The sequence below is a fragment of the Neomonachus schauinslandi genome, chromosome 15, assembly GCF_002201575.2.
Source record: "Neomonachus schauinslandi chromosome 15, ASM220157v2, whole genome shotgun sequence".
NCBI classification, from domain to species: Eukaryota; Metazoa; Chordata; class Mammalia; order Carnivora; family Phocidae; genus Neomonachus; species Neomonachus schauinslandi.
In genome coordinates, this window is record NC_058417.1 from 26,310,636 (window position 1) to 26,335,860 (window position 25,225).

The 25,225-nt window shown below is 37.1% G+C and overlaps 1 protein-coding gene and 1 pseudogene across 5 annotated transcripts in view; one reads left to right on the plus strand and one right to left on the minus strand.

Annotated features, from left to right (window-relative positions):
* The window catches only part of VMP1 (vacuole membrane protein 1), a 139,109-nt gene that overhangs the window by 41,846 nt on the left and 72,038 nt on the right, over window positions 1–25,225 (minus strand). The window lies entirely within an intron of this gene.
* Window positions 933–25,225, plus strand: part of LOC110593112 — a 25,922-nt pseudogene continuing 1,629 nt past the window's right edge.

Below are 25,225 nucleotides of genomic sequence, written 5' to 3' on the forward strand. Positions count from 1 at the left end.
TGTTTTAAAGTAATCTCTCTACTCAACGTGGGGCTCAAAATCACGACTCTGAGATCAAGAGTCACATGCTCTACCAACTGAGCCAGGCAGGCGCCCCAGCAAGCTTCTAATTTAGCACACATGGGGGCCCATGGCAATCCTTTCCAGAGACTGCAGAGGCCAGCGAACACCATATCTGTCCTGACCCCCATCACCGGTGTCTCTGAGAAAAGAGCTGGTGCAAACCTCTGGCGCCCCAGCTTTTGTGGCTGCCTTGCAGGGTACACGTCCCTTGACTGCCTGGGTCTGGTAGCCAGTGAGGCTTGTGTTCATGGGTTTAATAGGACGGTAGCAAACAGAAACAGTTCTTAGTTGACTACGTTCCCAGGGCTCAGTGCAGAGAGAGCAGAGAGTAACGCCCATCTCTGTCTCCCCCAAAAAGAAGTATGTTTGCATACATTAAAAGTTGCTGCCTGGGCGCCTGGGTGGCTCAGTTGGTTAAGCGACTGCCTTCGGCTCAGGTCATGATCCTGGAGTCCCTGGATCGAGTCCCGCATCGGGCTCCCTGCTCGGCGGGGAGTCTGCTTCTCCCTCTGACCCTCCTCCCTCTCATGCTCTCTGTATCTCATTCTCTCTGTCTCAAATAAATAAATAAAATCTTTAAAAAAAAAAAAAAAAAAAAAAAGTTGCTGCCTGAGGGTCCATTTTCCATTCAGCCTGCATCTAGGTGCTGCCTAAGCTATTCCTCTTATGGTCACTGACAGGTATTGGCCACCCTCAATTATTAGGAGACACTAAGAACAAATAAGGCTCTTTGAACACGGTCACAAAGGACTGACAGACAAGTAAGAGCCAAGGCAGGGTTGAAAGATACAGTTCATTTCTTACAGGAGGCCACTTGTTCAAGACTGAGAGAGGTGGATATTTTATCTATTGCATAGAAACCAACACAGATGGTCACAGAAAATGAAGCAAAAGAAGAATACGTTCCAACAAAAGAACAAGATAAAACCTCTGAAAAAGACCTTAATGAAATGAAGGTAAATAATGGCCTAAGAGTTCAAAATAATGATCATAAATATGCTCACTTAGATCAGGAGAACAAAGCAGGAACAAAGCAAGAATTTCAACAAAGATAGAAAATATAAGTACCATACAGAAGGCACAGAGCTGAAGAATACAATAACTGCATTAAAAAATTCAATAGAGGGGTTCAACAGTAGACTAGATGATGCAGAAAAAAGGGATCAACAAGCTTGAAGACAGATTAGTACAATTCTCCAATCAGAGCAGGAAAAAAAAAAAAAAAGAAAGAAAATGAGTGAAGATAGCTTAAGGGAATTATGGAGAAATGTTAAATGGACAAATACTCACAGTCTAGTCCCAGAAAGAGAAGAGAGAGAGTAAGGGGAAGAAAAGTTATTTGAAGAAATAAAAGCTGAAAACTTCCCTGGGAAAGGAAACAGACATCCAGATTTCCAAATAAGATGAATGCAAAGAGACCCACACCAAGACACTTTATATTTAAATTGCCAAAAGTTAAAGGCAAGGAGAGAACTGTAAAGGCAGCAAGAGAAAAACAACTTGTTACATACAATGGAACCCCTATAACACCATAAGCAAATTTTTCAACAGAAAATTTGTAGGCCAGAAGAGAATGGCACAATACATTCAAAGTACTGAAAGAAAAACAACAACAACAACAACAACAAACCCTGCCAATCAAGAATATTTTACCTGGCAAAACGGTCCAGACTGAAGCGAAGAGGAAAGTTGTTCAGACAAGCAGAGTCTGAAGGAGTTTAGCACCACTAGATCAGCCTTTCATGAAATGATCAAGGAATTTTTGTAAGCTAAAACAAAAGGGTGCTAATCAATAACAGGAAAACAAGTAAAAATATAAATCTTGAAGGTAAAGGTAGGTACATGGTTAAATTCAGAATAATCTAATGTTGTGAAAGTTGGTTAATCACTTATAAGCTAGTATAAAGTTTAAAAGAGCAAAAATAATTATAATAATAATATGCTAATGAGTACACAGACAAAAAGACAAAAATCGTGATATCAAAAACAAAATGTGACACTAGTATAAAAATGTAGAGCTTATTTTTTAAAATTAATGGTCATTTAGATTAACCATTTTTAAAAGTTAGTTTGTGTTTTTTTTAAATAAGTAATCTCTATAATACCCACCATGGGGCTCAAACTCATGACCCCAAGATCAAGAGTCACATGCTCTACCAATTGAGCCAGCCAGGCGCCCCAAATGTAGAGCTTTAATATGTGTTTGAACCTAAGCTGTTATCAACTTGAGAAAGACTGTTGTAAATATAAAATGTTTTATGTATGCCTCATGATAACCACAAAGCAAAAACCTATAGCAGATACACACAAAAAAAAATGAGAAAAGAATATAAGCATACCATTACAGAAGATCATGAAGTCATAAAAGAGCAAAAGAAGAAAGGAACAAAGGAATTACAAAACAGCCAGAAAACAATTTTAAAAATGGAAAAGATCCATATTTATCAATGACTACTTTAAATGTAAATGGATTAAATTCCATTTACATTAAATTCCAATTAAAAGGCAGAGTGGTTGGATGGATTAAAAAAAACAAGATCCGGGCGCCTGGGTGGCTCAGTTGGTTAAGCGACTGCCTTTGGCTCAGGTCATGATCCTGGAGTCCCGGGATCGAGTCCCGCATCGGGCTCCCTGGTCGGCGGGGGGTCTGCTTATCCCTCTGACCCTCTTCCCTCTCATGCTCTCTGTCTCCCATTCTCTCTCTCAGATAAATAAATTTAAAAAAAATCTTTAAAAAAAAAAAAAAAAACAAGATCCATCTATACGCTGCCTACAAGAGACTCACTTCAGCTTTAAAGACACACACAGATTGAAAATGAAAAGATAGAACTAAGGATATTCCACACAAATGAAAACTAAAACAAAGCATGGGTAGCTATACTTATATCAGACAAAACAGACTTTAAGACAAAGACTGTAATAAGAGACAAAGAAGGCCATTATATAATGATAAAGGTGTCAGTCCAACAGGAAAATAGAACATTTGCAAATATTTGTGCACCAACATACAAGCACTTAAATATATAAAGCAATATTAACAGATCTAAAGGGAGAAACAGACAGCAATACAATAATAGTAAGAGACTTCAAAACCCTACTTTCATCAATGGATAGATCATCTAGAAAGAATATCAATAAGGAAACATTAGAACTAAATGATACTTTGTAAAACCAGTTAGACTTAATAGACATTTATAAAACACTCTATCCAAAAGCAGCAGAATATACATTCTTCTCAAGCACACATGGAACACTATCCAGGATAGATCATATATTAGAAAATAAGCTTTTGGTTTTTTTTTTTTTTGAGAGAGAGAGAGTTGTGGATGGGGAGGGGCAGAGGGAAAGGGAGAGAGAATCTTTTTTTTTTTTTTTTAAAGATTTTGTTTATTTGAGAGAAAGAGTGTGAGAGCGCTTGAGCACACGTGCTCATGCAAGCAGGGGGAGGGGCAGAGGGGGAGGGAGAGGGACAAGCAGATTCCACACTGAGTGCAGAGACCCACATGGGGCCCAATCCCACGGCCCCAAGATCACCACCCGAGACAAAATCAAGAGTTGGATGCCCAGCCGACTGAGCCACCCAGGCGCCCAGGGGAGAGAGAATCTTAAGCAGGCTCCATGCCCAGCATGAAGCCCAGCATGGGACTCGATCTCATGACCTTGAGATCATGACTTGAGCCAAAATCAAGAGTCAGATGCTTAACTGACTGAGCCACCCAGGTGCCTTTTTTTTTTTTTTTGAGAGAGAGAATACAAGTATTAATAACTAAAAATACTGAAATTGTATGAAGCATATTTTTTTTTTAAAGATTTTATTTATTTATTTGACAGAGAGATAGAGAGAGAGCACAAGTAGGCAGAGAAGCAGGCAGATGGAGAGGGAGAAGCAGGCTCCCCGCAGAGCAGGGAGCCCGATGCGGGACTCAATCCCAGGACCCTGGGATCATGACCTGAGCCAAAGGCAGCCGCTTAACCGACTGAGCCACCCAGGCACCCTGAAGCATCTTTTCTGACCACAATGTTATGAATCTAGAAATCAATTAAAAGAAGAAAACTGGCAAATTCACAAATAGGTGGAGATTTAACAACATGCTATTAAACAACCAATAGGTCAAAGAAGAACTCACAAGTAAAATAAAAAACTATTGAGATATATGAAACTGGAAACACAACATAGCACAACTTAAGGGATGCAACAAAGACTGTTCTAAGAGGGAAATTCACAATGATAAATGACTACATTAAGAAACAAAAAAGATCTTAAATAAACAACCTAACTTTATACCTCAAGGAACTAGAACACAAAGAACAAACTAAACTCAAAGTTTGTAGAAGGAAGGAAATAACAAAGATCATAATGGAAATAAATAAAATAGAGACTAAAAAGACAATAGAAAAGATCAATGAAACCAAGCTGATTTTTTGGAAAAAATAAACGTAACAGACAAACCTGTAGCTAGATTCACCAAGAAAAAAAGACTTAAATAATACACTGAAAAACTGGACAACCTAGAAGAAATGGATAAATTCTTAAAAATCTACAACCTACCAAGACTGAATCATGAAGAAATAAAAAATCTGAACAGACCAATTACTAGTAAGTAGATTGAATCAGTACTCAAAAACCTCCCAACAAGCAAAAGTCCAGGACCAGAAGGCTTCACTGGTAGATTTTACTAAACATTTAAAGATGAACTAATGCCAATCTTTCTCAAACTCTTCCAAAAAAACAGAAGAGGAGAGAACACTTCCAAACTCATTTTACAAGGCCAGCATTATCCCAATACCAAAATCAGACAAGAAAACTAGAAGCAAAGAAAATTACAGGCCAATATCTCTGATGAACACAGATGCAAAAGTTCTCAAAAAATTTTAGCAAAGTGAATTCAACAATACACTATAAGGATCACTCACCAATTGGGACTTATTCCAGGGATGCAAGGATGATTCAATATACAATTTCAATGGCTGAAATACACCACATGAACAAAATGAAGGATAAAATCATACGATCATCTCAATAGATGCAAGAAAAGCATTTGACAAAATCCAACATCCATTCATGATACAAACTCTCAACAAAGTGGGTATAGAAGGGATGTACTTCAACAGAATAAAGGTCACATACAGCAAGCCCACAGCTAATTTCAGACTCAATGGTAAAAAACTGAAAGCTTTTCCTCTAAGATCTGGTACAAGACAAGGATGCCCACTTTCACCACTTTTATTCAACATAGTACTGGGAGTCTAGTCAGAGCAATTAGGCAAGAAAAAGGAACGAAAGGCATTCATTCAAAAGGAAAACAATAAAACTATGTTTGTTTGTAGATGACATATTATATGTAGAAAATCCTAAAGACTCCACCAAAAAAAGTATTAGAATAAACGAATTAATAAGTAAACAAATTAAGTTGCAGGATACAAAATCAATATTCAAAAATCAGTTGCATTCCTTTTTTTATTTTAAAGATTTTTATTTATTTTTTGACAGACAGAGACAGCAAGAGAGGGAACACAAGCAGGGGGAGGGGCAGAGGGAGAAGCGGGTTTCCTGCTGAGCAGGAAGCCCGATGTGGGGCTCAATCCCAGGACCCTGGGATCATAACCTGAGCCGAAGGCAGACACTTAATGGCTGAATCACCCAGGCACCCCTCTTTTTTTTTTTAAGTTTATTTATTTTTAGTAATCTCTACACTTAAGGTGGAGCTCAAACTCACAAGCCCAAGATCAAGAGTTGCTTGCTCTTCCAACTGAGCCAGCCAGGTGACCCCAAAATCAGTTGCACTTGTATACATTAATAATGAAGTATCAGAAAGAGAAATTAAGAAAACAATCCCATTTATATTTGCACTATTACACACTAATGAAAGAAACTGAACACACAAATGGGAAGATAGTCTGTGCTCACAGATTGGAGGAATATTGTTAAAATGTCCATACTACCCAAAGTAATCTACAGACTCAATGCAATCCCTTTCAAAATTCCAATGGCAGTTTTCACAGAAATAAAATAAAACAACCCCAAAATTTGTATGAAACCACATAAGACCCAGAATAGCTAAAGCAATCTTGACAAAGGTGAACAACGCTGAAGGCATCACACTTCCTGATTCCAAAGAACATTACAATGCTATAGTAATCAAAATAGTATGGAATTAACTTAAAAACAAACACACAGATCACTAGAAAAGAATAGAGAGCCCAGAAAGAAACTCACACTAATATGGCCAATTAATTTAAGACAATGGAGCCAAAAATATACAATAGGGAAAGGACAGTCTTTTCAGTAAATAGTGTTGGGAAAATTGGATGGCCACATGCAAAAGAATGAAACTGGACCCCTATCTTACACCATATAGAAAAATCAACTGAAAATGGATTAAAGGATTTGAATAAAGGATCCAAAACCATAAAACACCTAGAGAAAACACAGGGAGATAGGCTCCTTGACACTGGTCCTGGCAATGATTTTTTTTGGATAGGACACCACGGCAAAGGCAAAGGCAACGAAAGCAAATAAACAAGTGGGATTCTATCAAACTAAACAGCTTTTTTTTTTTTAAATATTTTATTTATTTATTTTACAGTGAGAGACATAGCAAGAGAGGGAACACAAGCAGGGGGGGTGGGAGAGGGAGAAGCAGGCTTCCCGTGGAGCAGGGAGGCCGATGCGGGGCTTGATCCCAGGACCCTGGGATCATGACCGGAGCCGAAGACAGATGCTTAATGACTGAGCCACCCAGGCGCCCCCAAACTAAACAGCTTCTGTATAGCAAAGGAAACCATCAACAAAAACAAAAAGGTAACCTACCCAATGGGAGAAAATATTTATGAATTCTATACGTGATAAGGGGTTAATATCCAAAATATATAAGGACTCCTACAACTCAACAGAAAAGAATCTGATTAAAAAAATGGGCAGAGTATCTGAATAGATATATTTTCAAGACAACCTATTGATGGCCAACAGGTACAATGAAAAGGTATTCAACATCGCTAATTATCAGAAAAATGCAAATCAAAACCCCAATGAGGTATCACTTCATAAATGTTAGAAAAGAAAGCCTGTATCTTTTTTTTTTTTTTTTAAAGTAGGCTCTATGCCCAATGTGGGGCTTAAACTCATGTCCCTGAGATCAAGGGTCACATGTTCTACCAACTAAGCCAACCAGGTGCCCAGAAAGCCTATCATCAAGAAGACAAAAGATACTAAGTATTGGTGAGGATGTGGTGAAGAGGGAACCCATGTGCACTGTTTAGGGGAATGTAAATTGGTATAGTCAGTATGGAGAGTCCTCAAAAATTAAAAATAGAACAATCATATGATCCAGCAATTCCACTTCTGGGTATTAATCCAAAGGAGACAACCAATATCTTGAAAAAATATCTGCATCCCCCAGGTTTACTGTAGCATTATTTATAATATCCAAGACATGGAAACAACCTAAGTGTCCACTGATGGTTGAATAAAGAAAATGTGGGAAATACACACACACACACACACATACACAAACACACCCTGAAATATTAGTCAGCCATTAAAAAAGAAGGAAATCCTCCCATGTGCAACAACATAGATGGACCTTGAGGATGCTGTGTTAAATGAAATAAGACAGAGAAAGACAAATACTGTATAATCTTATTTATATGTGGAATATTTTTAAAGCCCCAAAGTAACAGATATGGAGAAAAGATTGGTAGTTGCTAGAGGCAGGGGGGAGAAGCAATGGGTGATGGTGGTGAAATGATGCCAGCTTTCAGTTATAAGATAAATAAATTCTGGGAATGTATACTGCATGATGACGTAGTTAACAATACTGTATTGTATAGCTGGAAATTGCTAAGTTGCTAAGAGAGTAGATCTTGAAAGTTCTCATCACAGGAAAAAAATTGTAACTATGTATGGTGATGGATATTAACTAAACTTATTGTGGTAATCATTTTGCAACATGTATGTATATCAAATCATTATGCTGTATACCTGAAATGAATACAATTTTATGTGTCAACTGTATTTCAATTTTTAAAAAAATAATTCAATAGTTAAAATGAAAAAATAAAAGAAGGGACTAATGGTACAACTGTTTCACAGATGTGGCAAAAACCAATACTGTAAATGATAAATATAAGAAATCTGTGTACTCCCATGTGTAATGAGCTAACAGTTGTCCTGTCTTCTTCATATCCCATCCAGTACACTCATTTTTTAGAGAATTAAAGACAAATGATTATAAAAACAGTATTGGATTATCTAGCTAGAATTACTATTGCTTGCTTTTGTTATTATCTAAAACTGGGACTAAGATTTCCTTTTCTCTGGCACACTAAAAATAAATTAGAAGAGGGCGCCTGGGTGGCTCAGTTGGTTAAGCGACTGCCTTCGGCTCAGGTCATGATCCTGGAGTCCCTGGATCGAGTCCCGCATTGGGCTCCCTGCTCGGCAGGGAGTCTGCTTCTCCCTCTGACCCTCCCCCCTCTCATGTGCTTGCTCTCTCTCATTCTCTCTCTCAAATAAATAAAATCTTTTAAAAATAAATAAATAAAAATAAATTAGAACATAAAATAAAAACCATCTTTTCCCCTTTAAAAAAGAAGAAATTATATATAAAATATATCTCACATCCATCAAAATCAACAAAAACTGAACACAAGCAAAGAAGATCTGTGTATTCTTTGAAACAATGAGAAATATTTATTTTGGCCACTTACTAACTAAATAAGTACTAAAAAACTAGGTCCTCTAGAAATCTGAAAAGAAAATTCAGTTTTTGTTCCTGTTCATATTCATATATTTCTATTACTTATGGTACTTTTATTAGATTGCATATTGTGAAAATTTCATGTGTGTATATGGGAGGGGGAGAGTAATTGGTAGAAAAAGCAAAAAGAGATGATGAATGACTCAGGAAACCTACAATGCAAAGGAGAACAAGAAAAACAGAAAAGATGAAAAAGTACTTAGAGAAACAATACAAACACTAATTCTACAGAGCTCAAGTGACATCAAAATGATACAGCGCTGATCATACTGTCTTTAAAGTTTCCTGAGCCAGTTTCTTCAGCTTTTCTATAAAATGGTGAAATAGTATCTATCACCATGATAAATAAGAGATAAAAGTGATTATGGGAAAAATAATAGACCAAAGTTAAATTACACAGTAACTGTCAAAAGATTAAAAAAACCTGAGAGCCAGGGGCGCCTGGGTGGCTCAGTTGGTTAAGCGACTGCCTTCGGCTCAGGTCATGATCCTGGAGTCCCGGGATCGAGTCCCGCATCGGGCTCCCTGGTCGGTGGGGAGTCTGCTTCTCCCTCTGACCCTCCTCCCTCTCATGCTCTCTGTCTCTCATTCTCTCTGTCTCAAATAAATAAAATAAAATCTTTAAAAAAAAAAAACCTGAGAGCCAGTGAAATAAAGTATCTTGTCAGAATTCTTTGTTGGCATTATGATGAGCTCAGTTCTAGTGCAATCTTACAACCAAGGGGATAAGGTTTTTGTTTTATTTTGTTTTTAATTACAAAAAGAGAAAAGCAACATGTTAATATCAAGGAAGGAAGAGGGCTGTAAAGCAGGAAGAAGGGAAGGAAGGAAATGCAGTAAGAACTGAAAATTTATCAAATCTGTTTTGTAATGCCAACAATTAGTTTACCAAATCCTCCTTCATAAGAGAGTAGCAATGAGTAAGATTATTATTCCTAGGGGCACCTGACTGGCTCAGTGGGTAGCCCACACAACTCTTGAGCTCGTGGTTGTGAGTTCAAGCCCCATGTTAGGTGTAGAGATTACTTAAAAATAAAATCTTAAAAAAAAAAAAGATTACTACTCTTGAATGCTAGTTCTTAATCAACATATTCTTGTCTCCAGAAAATAAGAGGTAATTCTTCAGTTATTTACACTTGTAATGGTTATCTCCCTATGATTACTAATCTTAAAACTCACAAATAATCTTTTAGACATAAAATATCTTGTGAGTAGTCTAGGAGGAAAGACAAGATGGAAGAAGTAAGGTTTCAGGAGGTTTTCTCAGGGCTGATCATCAGCATTTGTTAACATTGTTAGATAAAAAGCAGAGAAGTATTTTTAAAAGTTCAGATAAGCATACAGTACTTTTTTCTTCCTTTACATAGTTCAGTCAAATTAAAATTCAAGTCCAAGTTACCCACATTTAAATTGACCAGTATCTGCTGCTTCCTTTTCCTCTATTTCTTTCTCCCTGCTTAGGTTTGTGTTGAAAAGAAACCATATGGAATATTACTCAGCCATACAAAAGAATGAAATCGGGATGCCTGGGTGGCTCAGTTGGTTAAGCATCTGCCTTTGGCTTAGATCACAATCCCAGTGTCCTGGCATTGAGTCTCGCATTGGGCTCCTTGCTCAGCGGGGAGTCCACTTCTCCCTCTGCCTGCCGCTCCCCATGCTTGTGCATGCGCTCTCTCTCCCCCTGACAAATAAATAAAAATTTCTTTAAAAAATTTATTTATTTGTCAGGGGGAGAGAGCGAGGAAGCACAAGCAGGGGAAGCGTCAGGCAGAGGGAGAGAGAGAAGCTGGGCCCCCCTGAGCAGGGAGCCCAATGCGGAACTTGATCCCAAGTTGATCCCCTGGGATCATGACCTGAGCTAAAGGCAGACGCTCAACCGACTGAGCCACCCAGGCATCCCAAATAAATGAAAGAAAGAAAGAGAAAGAAAGAAAGAAATCTTGCTATTTGCAATGGCATGGATGGAGCTAGAGTATTATGCTAAGTGAAATAAGTCAGAGAAAGACAAATATGATTTCACTCATATGTGGAATTGAAGAAACAAATGAGCAAAGGGGAAAAAAAAAAGAGGCAAATCAAGAAACAGATTCTTAACTACAGAGAACAAACTAATGGTTACCAGACAGGAGAGGTGTAGGGAGATGAGTTAAATAGATGAAGGGGATTAGGAGTGCACCTGTGGTGATGAGCACCAGGTGTTGTATGTAAGTGCTGAATCACTACATTGTATACCTGAAACTAATATTACACTGTGTGTTAACTAACTGGAATTTAAATAAAAACTTGAGGGGCACCTGGCTGGTTTAGTCGGTTGGGCAAGTGACTCTGGATTTTAGCTCAGGTCATGATCTCAGGGTCGTGAGATTGAGCCCCATTTAGGGTTCTGCATTCAGTGGGGAATCTACTTGAGATTCTCTCCCTCTGCCCCTTCCCCTGGCTCAGAGGCATCCACTCTCTCTCTCAAAAAAAAAAAAGGTGGTGCCTGACAAGCTTCGTCGGAAGAGCGTGCTACTCTTGATCTCAGAGTCATGGGTTCAAGCCCCACACTGGACGTAGAGATTACTAAAAAATAAATAAGTAAACTAAAAAAAAAAAGAAACCATATGGTATTTCTTAGGAAGGCAGGCAGGCATCCATTCTTATCAGTGCCTGCCTAGCCTCTATTTGAAATAAAAACAGACTCTGCAGTTCAAGAACAACAGTGCTCTAGACACTCAGGGAAAATGTCTGAGTATGCAAGATTTACTAGAAATGACACATTATACAAGTCATGCACATTTCTTTTCTTCTCTTTTTCCAGTCTGAAGTCAGTATCTCCTCATGTGATCTCCTCATGTCTCACCAGAAAGGGTATTTACCAAGTCTTAGTTTGATGCTGGGGTGGAAAGTCACCCTTCATTTTTAGCACTTTATAATTGATTCTATTTTGGTTACAAGTAACTAATGAATAATGTTTATTTCCAAATTCAAATTGGAATTGAGAAAACAAAAAGCATGACAACCTGCTATGTATGTAAGACAACAATACTAGGTTCTGGATGGAAAAAAGTAAAAGTAGTTGAGATGAACTTCACTTAAACATCCAAAGCTATGAAAACAAAGTCAGTATGGAATTTACAAAACTATCAGGGACAGGAAACTTAAGAGACTGAAAACAAAGAATAAAGATAAATGGGATCTTCTCTATTATATAAGACCTGTAAATAGTGGGATTCCTCCCTAAGATAGAACCAATTTTGCTTAACAAATTTATAAATGGTCCTGGCAAAAGGAGCAAAGAGTTTAAGCTCCAAATTTACAGCTGAAATTAAAATTTTAAAGTAAGAAATGCCAAATTCATGACAATAAACTGAAAGATCATGTGAACTTGAGCAAGAAGAAATGCAACAATGTAGACCATAGTAGGATACCACATTTAGGGAAAAATTATTTAAATATAAAATGATGGGTTATAAGAGTTTTACATTATGAACAAAGAAAAGGGAACTGGGAGTAGTCTCCCAAGTAAACGGTTTATTGAAGTAAACAATTTATTAAAAACATCAGCAAAATGCATTGGCAAAGGACAATAGTTGTAGAAATCTGAAAAAACATGAGTATAGTAATGCCCTTAGAAAATCATGTGCAGATCTGATAACTTCATGTTAGGAAAGATATAAAAGAATTAGATAAAGAGACATGGGGAAAAAAAAGGGATCAAAGACTTTTAGGGGCTGTTAGATATAAAAAGTAAATTATTATTTTCTCTAGAAAGGCTGAAAAGGGAACCAACTGAAATCTAGAGTTATGAAAAGAGGAAAGGGGAAGTGTTAAAACAATCTTACAATGCTAGAATGAGGGTGGCACCCTTTATAATGTGGGAGAGGCAAATCTAAAACCAACAAATGGCAGCACTGCTTTAATAACAGGCTATGAACTTACTGAAGTTTTTACCTCAAGAAGCAGTAAACACACAAATTTTTATAGGTTTTGATTAGTTGATGCAGACCTATATCAGGGAAGGAGACAGAGAAGTCTAGAGTACATGCATACTTTTGAGGGAGCACTGAATTAATTACCATGCCCTCTTCCCGCTATCCTAGTGCTTGAGTTTAAAAGCACTGCAGTCAGGTTTTTACATTTCCAAGACAGGAAAATGGGAAGAAAACTCTACCACGAGAAATTTCCTTAAGTACTCAGTAAGAGAGAACTACAGATCTCTTATGACAAACCAAACACCTTGGCTAATTAGAAACAAAAACATCTTTTGTGGGGCATCTGGCTGGCTCAGTCAGTTAAGTGTCTGCTTCCAGCTCAGGTCAAGATCCCAGGGTCCTAGGAGGGCTGCCACAGGGTCCCTCCTCGGGGGGAGTTGGCTTCTTCCTCTCCCTCTGCCCCTACCCTGTGCTCGACTCTTGTGCTCTCTCTCAAATAAATAAAATCTTAAAAAAAACAACAACAACACACCTTTTGTAATAGGAAATGAGCATAATAATTATTCTACTGTCCATGTCTTGCATTAAACTCTGGTCTTGGGCCAAGACCCCTGGGCGCACTCAGCAGGTATAACAGAGGGTGAGTTTGTATTCCTATGTTGCTTATTTGCAAACTCATGAGCAAAACCACATTATACATAGTCTGTTGGTCCACATTTCAATGAAAGGGGCCTTTCCAAAGGCATTTTACAAAAGGTGTTTGAAACATAACCTGAAAAAAAAATCTTTAAATTAGTTTAACAAAGGTAACCTAATGCCTACCCACTGCTAATTTTTTCCCCATATCTGTAAACAGGTGTGCTAATGAAAAGAACAAAGCAGACATAAAACTATATTCTACTCCAATATCCAAACAAACTAACAAGAAAAATCTTAAACATTTATTACTTACTATGCTTTGCTAAGGACTAGGCTACATTAATAACTCTTATTTTCATTTTAAAATCTAGATTCAATGACAAGTGCTCTCGCATCAAAAGAAATTTTTTTCTATTTTAATTTGACCATTGAGAGTTAGTAAACATTGCTAGAATATAACAATTTCAAACTTCCACTATTCTGTATTCTTTCCTGTGAGGAATAACTAGCTCAATATTTTCTACCACTTGTTTTCTTGAAATTTATTTTGTTACCAAAAAAGTAAGCAGAATAAAAATGACTTTAGGAGGTTGGATTTAAATGTATTCGTTAAATTTATTTTTAAAAGAAAAGTCTGGCTGAGATGACATGGTTAAATACAGAAATGCACATGTAAAAACAAATGGATTCAGGAATGCACAATGAGTAGATAAGTTTCCCAGTGGCCATTCATTCAGCAGCTTGCATCAAGCTGCAATTCCTGTTCAGTTAGTTAATACTACTATAAAAATGGGTTAAAGAAATAGAGAAGACTCAGAAAACAAATAAGGATTAAAAGTCTGGGAGTGGGATGGTGAGAAAAGAGTTCAAAATAAAGTAAAAGTTTCCTGAGAAAGCAAATAAAATGAGGCATTAAGAATTCCATATAAAACATGCTAAGTGTGTGTGCTTAGAAACTACAAGTATAGAACTATTTCAAGTGCTACCTTTTCTCATTGAGCCCAGTGCAAGTGACCTTTGTGTACCAAAGTTAAATGTGCTAGCAGTCGCAATATCCTGCAACAGAATCCTTCAAAAGAGACCACTTAAAATTGCTTAATCTTGATGGTACTTTGTGGTAAAGTCATGAGCCAGCCTGAAAGAAGATCTAGCAGGCCTGTCTAAAACTAAAGTTGTTGGGTGTGGCTGATTATGAAAAGAGAAACTACAGTCAACCCTGGTAGCTCTGACACGCCTTTAAATGATAAAGAAATGTGTTTAACATGTGTCTCTACTGTTCATTATGGTAAAGTTGATCAGTTTAACCCCTTGCAAACAAGGAAAAGATCTTGAGAGCAGGAAGCTTTTCTGTGGAAGTCCTGACGCAACACAAACCATAGCTGTTACTGCAAAGCTTAATGCAAACCCTCTAGAGTCCACGTTGACAAATTCTTTAACAAGCCCTGTGGTTACAGGGAAGCTGGTTTCACTCTGACTCACTCCTACTCGAACAGTTTACTGGAAATGAAGGGGAGGGGGAATTTTCAGAGAAGTCATGTGATGGTCAGACAAACCACAGCCAGTAAAGGTTCGACAGAGTCAAAAACAGGTCCCAGCAACAACTGACACCCAGAGTGTTCAACTGGCACTAAAGTATACGAAAATAGTCCTGTTGGGTTTCAAGTCATCCACACCATGAACTCCTTCATAAATCTCTGTATGTAAAGGAACAGACAGTTCACAGGGGGAAAAACCAGCAGGCATTGGTATGGTATGCGCAACTGCAAACACTTCATAGGAAAATGTGCTTAACAGAGAATAGCATCAAAGGAATGTTAAAGCACTTTAGTGAGTGTATAAACAATCATTATTAAATGCTTTCCCAAAGTCTCTAAACTCAAATGTTCAAACACATATTCTATCATTACCAAAAGAGTGTCAAAAGAACCTTTAATTATCATCTTGCACTTTGGGGGATGTTCACTGGGTAATCTAGTCTAGTGCATCAAGAGAAATGTACCAGCCATAAGAATGAGAACTACCATTAAACTGACGAACTTTTTTGTGTTATGTGTTCTCACTAAAAAAATAATGTAAATAAGTTGAAATTTCTGAATAGGAAAGGATCTTATTAACCTAAAAAAAAAAGTTTTTTGGGCCTTAAATAATATTTAATACCAACTAGTAAGATAAAAGATATTAGCATTTAAACTTAATTTGGGGGTTTATCTTCAATAAATCAGATTAAGTGGCAAATATTAATCAATTTACATAATGCAGTCCTAAACAGAAGCTAAAAACATGCTCCCTTAAAATAAGATTAAATCCAGAAATTATAAAACTGCCTTTGAGGAAATATTTAATCTAAGATGGTGTACAGACTCATGATTTACACTCAACAGAAAAACAAGCTAATCAATATAATAATGGAGGAAAAAAACTGCATTCTCTTAACAGATAAAGTTTTAAGAAAATTAAATTTCTTACTTCTACCTTAATTCTCAATTTCCTATAGGAATAAAAAGAAACAGTAAATTTCACACAGTCAGCAACCTAATATTTTGTGCAAAAGAATCTAAGTAGCCAGGTCACTTGGCTAGATGGTGTTTAGGAAAGCAAACTTATTCAAACCATATTCTTCCAAGTAAATATGTACAACATTCCTGCTCTATTGTGTAAGCTTTAAACACAAAAATACCACAACCACCCCCATGCTCCCATTTCCCATTGCTCTAATCTTCTATGATACATCAAGTGAATAGGTTACTTTATTTTTCAAACTTTTTTATTCCTAATGTTTCTAATTTTCCTCCTTTCTTTGGCTATGCAGCCTACAGAATAAACAAGTTGCTACAAGAAATTTCAGGTTGTTTCTAAAATACGGAATTTTATGAATCTTCTTTTTTTTTTTTTTTTTAAAGATTTTATTTATTTGACAGAGAGAGATACAGCGAGAGAGGGAACAGAAGCAGGGGGAGTGGGAGAGGGAGAAGCAGGCTTCCCGCCGAGCAGGGAGCCTGATGCGGGGCTCGATCCCAGGACCCTGGGATCATGACCTGAGCCGAAGGCAGATGCTTAACGACTGAGCCACCCAGGCGCCCCGAATCTTCTTTTACTTAATGTGAATTTAAAATATTTAAGTCATTTAACTACTGATGTTTCCTATATTCAAGTCTTGTTCTCAGGTGACTATTAAAGATGCAGAACAATTCAGTCTTTCTTATGTAAATGATCTGTGTTCACTGCAGTTTACATTTTACTTGGTAGTGGAGTGAGACTATTAAGTGAACATGTTTCATGTAACGTACATTTTCTCTCTCGATATGTCTTAGTTTATTCAAAGTATCTACCACATGAGTAGTATGTGCAAGACCAGGCAGGTGTTGTTACAAATAATTTTTGTGGTCTCCTCTCAAGGAGTTTACAGACTCTTGGGAGAGATAAGAAAAGTCCATAAATAGTTTTATTTTTAAAAAATATTTTAATTTTTATTTTATTCTATTTTTTAAAAGGAAACTCTATTCCCAACATGGGGCTTAAGCTCACCAGCGTGAGATCAAGAGTCACATGCTCTACTGACTGAACTAGCCAGGTACCCCAGAAAGTCCATAAATAGTTTTAAACGAAGGTAGAAGATGACACAAGAAAGTTATAGCAAGAAACAATTTCTGGGGATTAGGAAGATTTTTGAGCAGCAGAGTTTCATGACCAGAGGTATTTTTTTAGGAAGTTATTTTTGTTGCTTTGTTCAGGAAATGGACTGGGGGGGGAAAAGCTAGTAAATAAAGAGGAGACCTATCAGGAAGTCACTGGAAATGTTCAGGGAAGAGGTGGTAAAGATCTGAACCAGAGAGGGCAGATATGAAGATATTGAGGAGGCAGAGTCAACAGGCCTTGAAGAATGGATATGGGAAGCAAGGAGGGAGTCAGATGACTCTGTTTTGACTGTGACTATGAGGATGGTGACATCATTAACAGAAATCAGGAACAAAGAAGAAAAAGAATATCATAAAGAGAACAATTAAACCTTGCATGAGGGGTGCCTGGGTGGCTCAGTCAGTTAAGCATCTGACTCTTGATTTTGGCTCAGGTCATGATCTCAGGGTCATGAGACTGAGCCCCACGTTGGGCTCCCCACTCAGCACAGAGTCTGCTTGAGATTCTCTCCCTCTCCTTCTGCCCCTCCCTCTGCTTGCATGTGGACGCACTCTCTCTTTAAATAAAATCATAAAAAAAAACCTTGCATGAAATAGTCCATCAAGCACATAAACAGCTATCTAGACTTATATTTTATAAATTATGCTAGAATAGTTCAAGGTCATAGGAAGCTACATTTATTCATGTCTACCTCCCACAGACATCTAGTGAAAACATGATAGAAAGCCAAGAACAAAAGGAAGTCAGTTTAGTGGAAAAATACTGCCTAATCTCAGTACTGTACTCACGAAAATAAATGAGGTACCATAAAGAATCCAAATTAAAATAAATGTATTAGTAATCTCTTATTCTCCTCAAAATATCTATGGTACAAAATCCAACGATTAGTCAAAACTAGAATTTACACAAATACTTGGCTGTAAAGTTGCTACCTAGTAACAATTTCCTAATAAAAGCATATATACCCTTTAACCTAGTTGGAGAGCACATGATAAAGCAATGAGAGCCAAGTATTTTTTTTTCACTCTTCCTGCTGATAAATTTATTCTATCAAAGGGCTTTACCTAAATGAATAAAAAACACATTTTCTACCTCAGTCTCAGGCAATCTTAAAATTTATATACCCACTCATTTTACTTAATTTCCTGTTTTAGCTACAGTTGATCCAACTTTTCTATATTTTAGTGTTCTTATCAAATTGGGGGTTTTACAAAATACATGTATCTGTGAGGAAATTCCAGCACCAAAGTCAGATAAACTTTTGGATCCTTGCGAAACTGAATACTATAAAAACTTTTAAATCACAAAGATATAACTAAAAGATGTCAATAAAGTTATAGCTTACCAAATAAATAAAAACATAGTATCTTTTTACATAACAATAACTATTTACAAAAATAAAATATGCAATTTATAACAATAAAGTGTAAGACAAAACTAACATATTGCTATCACTGGGAAAATGTTGGAATATCACATAGCTAGTTACCTAAAGGGGAGAAAGTTAGATTTCTACATTATATGATAGATACAAATATTTTAATAAATATTTAAAGATGGAAGGATCAAACCATAAATATACTAAAAGGAAATATGGCTAATATTCACTACATAGTCATAAGGGTTCAGTAAGATAATTTTAGGCATCACTCCAAAAGGGAAAGTCTAAGATATTAGAATTTTTAAAAAAGTAAACTTGTTTATCCAAGAAGTAAAACATAATAAAAACACACACAATAAACAATATGGAAAAAATAGCAGAAAAGCATATAACAAAAGAAATCTCCTTAAAAATGTCAATCAATAAGAAAGTGAGAAATATACTAAATATAAAAAACGGGTAAATGAACCGGTTAGATGAAGTTTTTTTCTTTCTTTTTTTATCTGTATTTTCAACATGTTATACAATGAACATACTTAGTAACAAAGTTGTTATAAAAAGCAAAGATACGGAAAATATTTGATGACACTGAAAATTTTTTTTTTTTTAAGATTTTATTTATTTATTTGACAGAGAGAGACACAGCGAGAGAGGGAACACAAGCAGGGGGAGTGGGAGAGGGAGAAGCAGGCTTCCCCGCGGAGCAGGGAGCCCGATGCGGGGCTCGATCCCAGGACCCTGGGATCATGACCTGAGCCGAAGGCAGACACTTACCGACTGAGCCACCCAGGCGCCCCGACACTGAAAATTTTTTGTTCATAGGATGTTTTTATATTCAAAACAAGTCACAAAGCAATAAATAGAATTCACTCTTATAGATGCTTATAGAAAAACAGACTGAAGGATATAGGAATTATTTTTAAATACACACATAAATTTTCCACAATGACCTGTGTCACTCCGTAGTAACACAATTTTAAAAATCAGTATCAAATGTCCATGACATACATGTGAAAAAGGAACTTCAGACTAATATTTATGGTATGCTTCTTGTTTTTATTTTTAAAAGTTATATATGCAAAGAACACAGTCTAAAATGTGATTATTATCCCACTCTGGGAAGTCGGTATGTGGGCTTTTACTTTTTACTTTTACTACTTCTGGAATGTTCCAGTCCTATTACTTTAAGCATTTATGTAATTGTAAAATATGCAAATTTGGAAAAATAACAGAAGCAAAGAGCCTAAAACAAGTTTGTTACTGAAAAGATAAATATTTTTAAGATCACTATTTACAAATAAAATGACAAAAAATCCTTACAGATTGTTATAAATTTATTTGCATAGTGAAAGCCTTAAAAACAAAAACAAGAATTTGTCACAAAAGTGTATCAAAACAGCTGAGATATAATAGATTTTACTTGGACATAGTAATAGTCCACAGAGTTAGCAAGAACAAACAAAAACAAAAACTTATTTTTGCTAAGCCACAGTTAGGAGCTCTTCTTTGAATAATGAATTAAAACAGTGAGGACTCTCTCAGATAATTTATAATGTGGAAAACTGGCAACAGTCCCCTCCCCAACTATTGTACCCCCACCCCCATAACCGCAAAATAAATAAACGAAGTTATAACCCTCACAAAACCCCTTGTCTAAATCTGGGAAAAAGTATACAGGGATAAATACATCCACATACGCTAAAATCTATAATAAGCCACAAAATTGATGAAAACTTGTAAAAAAACAAAACAAAACAATGAAAGGCCATAAAGAAAGAAAAATCAAATCAAGTATAGGGGAAAGAAAAAATTTTTCAATTGGTTCTTCACTTTTTACTGCATTAAACTAGAGGAAAATGTTGCTATGTTGTAGTACAGTAAGCAGAGTACTAATCTTGATGGCAGAAAATTGTGTTGGGGGATGCCTGGGTGTCTCAGTTGGTTAAGCGTCTGCCTTCAGTCCAGGTCATGATCCCAACGTGCTGGGATCAAGTCCTGCATTGGGCTCCTTGCTCAGCGGGGAGCCTGCTTCTCCCTCTGCCTGCCGCTCCCCCTGCTTGTGCTCTCTCTCGCTCTGACAAATAAATAAAATCTTTTAAAAAAAAGAAAATTGGGTTGTGTGCTGGCTCTGAGATTCACTGGCTGTGTGTTCTTGAATGTGCTTCCTGTCCAAATCTGGAAAAATATCCCTACTTCAGAGTTGTACTATGGTACTTCATTTAAGGACCTTATATATAGTTCTATTGATCTCAGAAAGAAAATCAATAGTTGTCAGGGATGAATTAGTCTTTTATCATATTATTTCACCTAATTATTCTCTAGTGTGACTGCATAATTGGTTGATAGTACATATATCTGCAATTCTGGGTAAAAATTTTAAATGAAATGTTCAAAAAGAATATATAATTTCTGATTAAAGGACATGAAACAGAATGTCCACATTTTGCTTACTTGATTTTTCAATATAAGCAGATATAAAATTAGGGAATAAGAAATATATAGTTTATCCTAAAACAGTGATTGTAATTATTGGCTTTATACGATGAAAGCAGCCAAACCTCATAACCATCAGAATATTGTGTGCAGGCTGGTTTCCACGACTCAAAACAAACAAAGCTGAATTAGAGAAGATCCAGTCAAAAAGTAACTAAAATCATCAGGGCCATAACAGATGAACAAAAAAGATTATTTTCTTAATGGTAGAGAAAGATTAAGTATCTTCAAGACTCAAAAGTCGTCAAGAGCTCAAATCAATGTACAAGATGAAGCATAATTTACTTCATCAAATTCTAGAAGATCTGAGTTTTTAGAGGTTGAGCTTTTAGATGGTAACAAGTTTACAGAATGTATTATTTATAATCCTAGAATCAAAAACTTGCGAAGAATGAAATGAGTCATCCAGTTAGTATTTTACACAATGCAGGAAGTACTGTGCATGGATCCATGAAAGATATCACAGAGAGAGATAAGGCATTCATTCTTTTTGAAATAGCAATTCCATTTGTACACAGTTAAAACTGATAGGCAGTGGGTTTTTTTGTTTTGTTTTAATATTGAACCTTGTGGGCCTCAGAAAACCTCTACCCACTAATTCTAAGACAAAGTTTACCTCTTCAGTTTCTCAGCATGACTATATTCTCTTGCCACGGGAGAGACAACTTTTGGATATTTGATAAGTTCATCATTTCCCCCTTTCAAGGAAATATGTCTAAATTCTTTTCAACAACCTCTTACATTATATAAATTCAAGATCATTTACCATCCCGTTCCCCTCCTATAAAGAAATTCTGGTTTGTCAATGTTCTATTCTATTAAAAATGATATCACAGGAAGGTTTCCACTTTAAGATAACCAAATAAGACCTTTATCCCTGTGGTAGATTAGAGATGGCTGCAAATTCTTGCTCACTCCTGATTTTCCTCTCTGAATTTGGGCTAGCTTTAGTGACTTACTTGGCCAACAAAATGTGGCAAAGTGACTGGGATAAGAAACCTTGCAACTTCCACCTAAGTTCGTTCCAAACACGTTTTTGGAACTCAGGTGCCATAATATGAGGAAGCCCAAGAATCTCCATCAAGAGTAACTTGAGGTCCCAAACTAACAGTTCAAATGAACTCCAAGCCAACAGCCAGAATCAATTTGTCAATCATGTAAGTAAACCATCTTGAAAGTAAATTCTCCAATTTACAGTCAAGCCACTTTGAGTAAATTTCATATATGTGAGCACTATAAATGTTTTTATTTTAAACCAGTGAATTTTGAGGTAGTTTGTTACTCAAAATAGATAGCTGGAACACCTCCTATCTTAACAATAACCCCCAAAATAAAAAATATAAACATGAACTTTGTCTTTGATGAAATGAGCATTAATGAAGACAAGGGAAAAGCAAAGCGATCTGCATTACAGAACTCCAAAAAGGGTCTTCAGCTGAACTGCAGAAGAGGCTGGGGTAGGGTCAAAACCAAGGAGACTGTATTTTATTTTTTAAGATTTATTTTAGAAAGAGAGCATGAGTAGGGGGAGGGGCAGAGGAAGAGGGAGAGAGACAGAGAGAAGCAGACTCCTCACTGAGTGTGGAGCCTGACACGGGCTTGATCTTATGACCCTGAGATCATGACCTGAGCCAAAATCAAGAGTCAGACACTTAACTTACTGAGCCACCCAGGTTCCCCGAGGAGACGGCATAAGAAGTAGACTCCTAGGTCCCACCCCTACTTAGCACAGACAACTTCCCTTAGCCCCATAAAAGATATCAAGTATAATCTCTAGACAAAGTGAACCAAAGGTTCTGGGCTCAGGACATGTTTACACAGGTATCCATAGTCTGAGCGCAAGTGAGTTAAATGATAAGTCTATATGGTAAACGGCGATCTCCACTTCTATAGCCTAGCTTTACAATGTCAGCAACAAAGTTTATATTCCCCAAGAAATTTGGAGGATCCATCACTTAGAGAAAATGAATTACTCTAAATGAATGAGCCACCAAAACTAACACTTGGAGGTTCCAATAAATAAGACGGCCTGCCACTTCTACAACTTGCCTCCGCACACAGAGCTTCCGTTCAGCTTTTATGTGCCTTATTCTTACACAGAAGCAGAAAAATAAGGATCACCAGGCTTGGAGGTAAGCGTCCAACAGGAAGCAGAACAAAGGAAAAAATCATGCCTGGAGTAACAGAAAACCCGAAGAAATGAAATATCTTCAAAAACATAAGAAACCTGGGTGGCTCAGTTGGTTGAGTGTCTGACTCTTGATTTGGGCTCAGGTCATGATCCCAGGGTTGTGAGATTGAGCCCTGTGTCAGGCTCCATGCTCAGCAGCGAGGCTGCTTGAGATTCTCTCTCTCCTTCTCCTTCTTCTGCCCCTTCCCTCCGTGCTCACACTCATGTGCATGCTCTCTCTCTCTCTCTAAAATAAATAAATCTTAAAAAAAAAAAAGATAAGAAAATGGACACCTGGGTGGCTCAGTTGGTTAAGCGTCTGCCTTCAGCTCAGGTCATGATCCCAGGGTCCTGGGATCGAGTCCCACATAGGGCTCCTTCCCCAGCAGGGGAGCCTGCTTCTCCCTCTGCCTCCCGTTTCCCCTGCTTGTGCTCTCTCTCTCTGATAAATAAATAAATAAAATCTTTAAAAAAAAAAAAAGATAAGAAACCATTTCTTGGAAATATAATGCAAATCACTTTTTGAAAATAAATATGACAGTGGAAAAACATTTTAATATTAGAGTTAGAAGATAAAGTTGAGGAAATTGCATACAAAGTAGAATGTGATAAATATTAGGAGCAAAATGATAAAAAAAAATTAAGAGGAATAAAATTTTAAAGACCCATACCTCAGATAATGAATCTAACAGTATCTAGAAAAGAAAATAAAACAACCAAAAAAGACTACCTATGAAGAGGAGTCAGGATAGCATTAGCTCCATCAATATCAACACCAGAGGTCTGAAGACGACTGAGCAATGACTTCCAAATTCTAAGTTAAAAAAATGATTTTCAACTTAGAATACTACATTCAGTTAATTAAGTGTGAATGAAGGACACAGCATTTTCAGAATTTCCAAATCTACTCATTCTTTCTCAGGAAGCTATGGTAGAATGTATTCAACCAAAATGAAGGAGTAAATTGAGAAAGAAGAAAACAAGGGGCACCTGGCTGGCTCAGTCAATAGAGTATGCAACTCTTGATCTTAGGGTCATTGAGTTTGAGTCCCATGTTGGGGATAGAGATTACTGAAAAAAATTAAAACAAACAAAAACAAAAGAAAGAAGAGATCCAAATGGAAAAAGAAGCAATTGTGCAGGGGGAATCCAAGAGAATACAGTCCAGATTGCGGTGCAGGGGGGAGGGTGGGAGCTCCTAAGTGAGGACTCCCAAGAAAAAAAATAGAATTGATAATAGTTTATAGTGTTACCAAGTGGAAAGTGATATAGAAAGGTGTTTTACAGAGCTGGTAGAAGGGAGAGAAGGGAGGGGTGGCTGGGTGGCTCAGTAGTTAATTGTCTGCCTTCGGCTCAGGTCATGATCCCAGGGTTCTGGGATTGAGCCCTGCATCGGGCTCCTTGCTCGGCAGGAAGCCTGCTTCTCCCTCTGCCCACTCCCCCTGCTTGTGTTCCCTCTCTGGCTGTCTTTCTCTCTGTCAGATAAATAAAAAAATCTTAAAAAAAAAAAAACAAGGGAGAGAAGGGATTGAAAAAAACTATGCAAATGAAAAACTATGACTTCCGAAACAAAAAGTTAAAAAAAAAAAAAGGGGAAACAATGACAGTGTATTAGTTGACTTAACAGAGAACAATACTTATACCTGTTTGGCATCCAAACACAGCATAAAAATTTAAAACTACAAGCATCCTAGACTTATTCTACTTTAGCTTACTGATTTTATATAGATGACAAAAGGAGTTTTTGAGATGTTAAATGACATACATTACAATTCCAGATGTATCGGTTGTTGCTACTGAAGATACTCAGCCATTTAGTCTACAGATGGACATGGTTTCAGTAGTTGGAATATACCAATAATGCTGGCATTCCGAGATCTGGTTCTAGCTCTACTTCTAAGTGTGTAAAATTAGGGAGGCAACAACTTCTAGACTTGAAGTTTTCTCTAAAATTAGAAGAATAGTACCTTTCCATACTATTTCAGTTAACACAAGGGTCAAATTAGATACTGGGGGGTGCCTGGGTGGCTCATTCATTAAGCATCTGCCTTAGGCTCAGTTCATGATCCCAGGGTACTGGGATCCAGCCCCACATCAGGCTCCCTGCTCCGCAGGAAGCCTGCTTCTCCCTCTCCCACTCCCCCTGCTTGTGTTCCCTCTCTCGCTGTGT